Raw genomic sequence first — 6,000 nt, forward strand, 5'->3', positions numbered from 1 at the left:
TCGGTCATCCTGACTGCCGTTAGTTTTAATTTTTCTAGAATACCTTCTTTCTTTTACGATGGATTAAATTTCTTGTCACTCTCCAAGAAAAAACCCATTACTTCAGTCATAAATGCACAGAAACAATTTGTCAGAAGTGGGGTTTGAACCCATGCCCTCATTCGAGGATCAGAGCTTAATTCTGACGCCTTAACCGCTCGGCCATCCTGACTACCGATGGTCTTAATTTTTCTAGAATACCTTCTTTCTTTTACGAAGGATTAAATTTCTTGTCACTCTCCAAGAAAAACGCATTCTTACAGTCAGAAATGCACAGAAACAATTTGTCAGAAGTGGGGTTTGAACCCATGCAAGTCTTCGAGGATCAGAGCTTAAATCTGACGCCTTAACCGCTCGGCCATCCTGACTGCTGTTGGTTTTAATTTCTCTAGAATACCTTCTTCCTTTTACGAAGAATTAAATTTCTTGTCACTCTCCATGAAAAAACGCATTTTTACAGTCATAAACGCACATAGAGAAATTGTCACAAGTGGGGTTCGAACCAATGCCCTCTTTCGAGGATCAGAGCTTAACTCTGGCACCTAAGCCGCTCGGCCATCCTGACAGCCTGTAGTGCTAATTTTTCTAGAATTAATTCTTTCCTTTACGAAGGATTAAATTTCTTGTCACTCTCCATGAAAAAAATGCATTTTTACAGTCATAAATGCACAGAAATAATTTGTCAGAATAGGGGTTCGAACCCATGCCCTCTTTCGACGATCAGAGCTTAAATCTGACGCCTTAACCGCTCGGCCATCCTGACTGGGAAAATAAGTTATTTTTCCAGAATACAAACTTTTTTTGAGAGATTAAATTCGCAGTCTCTCTCCTCGAAAAAACGGATTGAGTTTCTTTGCGGAAGAAATGAAAGGAAAGAATTTTTTAGAAGTGGGGTCGAACCCACGCCCTCTTTCGAGGTTCAGAGCTTAAATCTGACGCCTTAAAAGATCGGCCATCCTGACTGAGAAAATTAGATATTTTTCCAGAATACGAACTTTTTTTAGAAAGATTAAATTCGTAGTCTCTCTCCTCGAAAAAACGGATAGGGTTTCTTTGCGGAAGAAATAAAAAGATAGAATTTGTCAGAAGTGGGGTTCGAACCCACGCGCTCTTTCGAGGATCAGAGCTTAAATCTGACGGCTTAACCGCTCGGCCATCCTCACTGGGAAAATTTGTATTTTTTAAAAGAATAGGAACTTTTTTTGAGAAATTAAATTCACAGTCTCTCTCCTCGAAAAAACGGATTGAGTTTCTTCGCTTAAGAAATGAAAGGAAAGAATTTGTTAGAAGTGGGGTTCGAACCCACGCCCTCTTTCGAGGATTAGAGCTTAAATCTGACGATTTAACCACTCGGCCATCCGGACTGCCAAAATTAATTATTTTTCCAGAATACATGTATATCTCATAACGGCATCACCTCGTGTTTGTGCATATCTCTATTTACATTTTAATTGGTACTAAAGCCTTTGGTTAATGGTTAGTAATTAAAAAATCTCGACTTGGTTCAAGTAAGTTGGTTTAGACAAAATGCGAATATTTTTACTAACATCGTTTCGTGAAATTCGTGTGTATAACTGCCAAGGCCAAGGCTGGAAATCGGAGAAAATATCACAGTGATGCCCTGAAAAAGAAACTTTTGGAGCAGAAAGAGAAAATAGTCACTATTTTAAAATAATTCTGAGTACAAGTCCTGGTTCTCCGTCGTCTTCAATTTTTCAAATTAAAGATGTAGATAAGCCTGATTCGACAAATATCCTGGACGCTGTGGGAAGTAGAGCACTTGACGTTCAGCCTGAGGGGTTTTTGGGCGAAAATTACGATATTGATGATACAAAACGTTATTTTCAACTGATATAGGGCTATTTGGTGAAAACCTTACCGCGGAAATAAAAGAAAAATTATTAAGATCGAAATCTTGAAAACCAAGCGGTGCTTTTTCTATAGAATAAAAATCGAAACGAATACTATTTTGTTAAAACAAAAACTAGGCACTATTGAAAGGTATTGGCTCTCTTATTCTCCAATATTAGATGCCGTATATCGCGAACCCTGGGTTGAAATTTAAATAACCCAAAAAGGGTAGGGTAAATACCATAGATATAAGAAATGTATATAAAGGTCTAGATAAATTTCGGGGCGTCTAAGCCTAACATAAAATACGGAATTGACACCTAGCAGACACCGAGGAAGGCACGTGACCAAGAGCGCGAGCTCTCTTAGCATATTAGTACTAAGTGCTTGACCTTTCCGCAGGCCGTAGTCTTTAGACACCATCTGTTGGTGACATTTGGTAGAATTTTTAAGCAGGAGACAATGGCTCTCGCGATGATAGCACGAGCTTTCTTACCGATAGATAGCGTATTATAAGGATAGCCTGCAGAAATTACGCGTTTCTGCTAGCTGTCACCTCCGTATTCACTCCCTTTGAAATATTTTATCTAGACCTTTATATACGTTTCCTATATCTATGGTAAATACTGACCCAGCGTTGGGTACATGCCCGCGTAGCGGCAAATTTTGAGTCACCAGAAACCTAATACAGGAAAGTACTCGCTCCAATATATTCCTCCATCTTTGTTTTTCTGATTGAATTGCACTTTCTAACACATTGTCAAGGCCTTTTAAGCAATTATTTCTTCTTTCAGCTTCCTTCCATTCTGTAAACGATTTGCGGTGGAATGAACTGTTTTCATGACTAGTAAGCTTTTCTTTTTTTTCCATTTGTTGAATCCTGGGGCGTTGATAAAATTAGATCGAGAGTTTGTATTAAATGATAGTGAATAGAATAAACAACAAAAACAGTAAGCGGAATTTTTAGAAGGCGAATATAAAAGCCAAGTTCGGCAAACTTCATTCCCTTGTTCATTAGCTAGTCTTCGTGAAAACCACGAGGAGGGTATTGAACGTTCACCTGATATTGCATTTACAAATTTGTTTTGAAATATACCTGGTCCAAGTTCAGTGAGTTGCTGACGTAGTTGCTGTGAAATATCTGGTAAATTTGATATTTTATGAAATTTTAAATAGCCAATGTCATTAAATTTGAGAACATTCGGAATAATTAAATTTTCGATAGCTACATCATTTGACAAATTTTTAGGCATTTTATTATCAATGTTGGATTTCACGCAAAATATTTCAGATGTATCTTCAGTGTGAGGTTTTGTAATATCAAATGAGTTGCTAGGTTCTGTATCTAGACTATCTTCACATGAACTTTGAGCTTTTGTCGCTCTCGGTTTAAAAAATTCTTGCATAAATCTTTTTGATTTATCGTCCACTTTCTTATTTTCCAATCGTCGTTTCCGAAACTGGGCGCCACTCGGTTTACTGGTAGACATATCTGCCTAAATATGAAACACTTATTTGTAATTTCACTACATTTAGGTGTTTAGAAATAATTCGAAACGGGTTGAGTGAACCGTCCTGAAAATTCTTCATGTTAATTTTTAACCTGCGTATTTTAGTACAGTTTAACCCTAAAATTGCTCTTATCCGTCGCGTACCCCAATTCGACTTGCAATTTACTATTTACTGTTTTTGTGCCTATTTTTTACCTAACCTAAGGTTATAAATATTTCATTGAATTTGAACACTTTAAAAAAAAGTTGGAATTTAGTTATTAGAATTTCGGATAACACAATCCTGATTCTTTAAATCTTTCTAAATAATTTAGTGACCGTGACCAATCATGATAATTTAGCGACTACCGTAACCGTAGAGCTTAGAAGACGCTGGGATGTTTATTACTAACAACCACAAGCGTATATTTTAATTTTATTAGATAAAAAATTAACTTACTTTTGATTTCTAGCACCCACTACTCCGCTACTCACTAGCGAACCGATACTGGTAGTTGGGACTGTCTCATTACCTCTAAAACGAGATGTGAAGACTGAAGACAGGTTTTCGTTTAAATTAGCGATGACTACCGGGCTACCTTTCACGAGCTGCACTTACTCTACAACCTGGAACTAGGCTGTGCCTGATTTTCCCTAATTCAGCGTAGAAGTCGGAGCTCTGCGGTTGCATTACTAAATAAGCGCTCTTAACAAGCTTCGGCTAAATATGCGATAATTACGCAACATTGCGATTTAAGCATAGTTATAAGCAATGTATATTAAGGTTTAGATAAATTTCGGGGCGCAAAGCAGAAATTTGGCGCCCTCTCATGGTGGCGCCCGGGGCATGATGCCCCCTTTGCCCCCCCCCCCTTGCTACGCCTCTGGCGGTAAAATTTTATCTCGATCGCGATACCTATTGGGGCCCTGGAATTTTGGAAATTGATTTATTGGAAACCGCTGTGTCAATGATGAACTAATGTTACGGCTTGTTCTCTTTTAAATTAAATTTCCGTCTGAGTGCAACAGAATTGATTGTACATTTACGGAGCTTTAAAATAGAAAATGTCTTTTTTGGCACGTACGCCCAGAGAGAGCACGAATCCCAGTTTCATTATGCGCTTAGTTTCTGTATTGATTTTCTTTCTACTCCCTTAATGCCATAATTTGACCGTTCAAACCGCAAGTAACGTCGGACTTGTCGAGTATCGCCAACTTTGATTTCAAATTCCTCGTGTATTGGAAATGAAATGATGGTAATTCTTTCAAACTTTTTAAGTTTGTATATTATATTTTATATATTTTATATATATTATAACATTGTTCTAGTTAATATTCCTGTGGTTATTCTTTTTAAAACTTTTAACTAAATGTAATTATGGTTCAATTAATTTTTTAAATATACCCACACAAATATCTTTTCAAACTAAAAATTTCTTCGTCGTGCTATTTAATGTGTAAAAATAGCAAAATCTGCCATTAGACTAGCTTTGTCTATAGTAGAGTGCAAAATATTTCGGATAAGATATATAGCTTCTTTACCAAATATTATTTATAGATATTAAAATAAATTATTAAAAATATTTAAGTCGTGTAACGATGTTGGATATAATTTAAATGATTTGGAACATAATTGATTATAGCACAATTTAAAGTGAAAGTTAGTTAGCTTGAATAGCTTCACGTATCAGAGTACAAATTAAAATGTAGGTGGTTTTGCAAATAGGGAATTTTTCTTTTAATGATAAAATTTGAACAAGTTGTATTAAATTACTTTTTCAAGTTCATTTTGAAATTATAAACATTTTTTACCACTAGGTGTTATTTCATATAAATTAATTGAATTTCGTTGTTAAAATTGTAAAACTCACTATTGGTCACTATTATATTCGACTTTAATTTGGAGGATACGTACTTGGTTTCTAACTGAAACAGCTTTATTTCACTTTTAATTTCAACGATTGAAAAAAATCACAAACTAACAGCTAATATGTTACGTTGCCAGCTTCGCCAATTGAGGGTGGCGACTAAGGTAAAATTGTTAATTTTTTATATTGTATTTCATTTTAATTTTTTGCTCTGAGTATTATGTGTAATATAAAATATCGTGGGCTCAATTTCCAAACGGTATTAATAACAGACAATGATTGCCGGTTATTTAGAAGGATTCCTACTCAAACAAGTAGTCCTAAGAAACCTTTCATAGTTGTGTTTCTTTTAAAATCATTACGAGCTGGTCAAGAAATTTTCTATCCCAAGGATAATAAATATAACTAATATTTTATCATTTTATGGCATTAAAACAATAACGCTGATCGACAAAGAAGTCAAGTTGAGCTAAACAATTAGGTACATGAGGAGCTAGGAAATTAAAAAATAAATGAAGAAATTATAAACAAAAAATTAATAATTTAAAACTTCTACTAATTTCGCCTATAATGAGTTCAATATTTTCAATTTGACTTTAACTTTATATTAATTTAAAACTAATTGAGTATTATAGAAATAATTCCTATCATTATTAGTTTCTTCGAAGGATTGGATAATTTGAAATAATTTTATGGTATAAAGGAAGAATGAAATAAATTGTTGATACCACTTATCATTTTGGAACTAATTT

General features: G+C 35.0%; 1 non-coding gene across 1 annotated transcript; it reads right to left on the reverse strand.

Annotated features, from left to right (window-relative positions):
- Nucleotides 1-128: 128 nt before the first annotated feature.
- TRNAL-UAA (transfer RNA leucine (anticodon UAA)) lies at nt 129-211 on the reverse strand. The gene has a single exon. It is a non-coding gene; the product is annotated as a tRNA-Leu (tRNA).
- Nucleotides 212-6,000: the final 5,789 nt, after the last annotated feature.

This window comes from Leiobunum rupestre, chromosome 1 (genome assembly GCF_980474605.1).
Source record: "Leiobunum rupestre chromosome 1, qqLeiRupe1.1.hap1, whole genome shotgun sequence".
Taxonomy (NCBI): domain Eukaryota; kingdom Metazoa; phylum Arthropoda; class Arachnida; order Opiliones; family Sclerosomatidae; genus Leiobunum; species Leiobunum rupestre.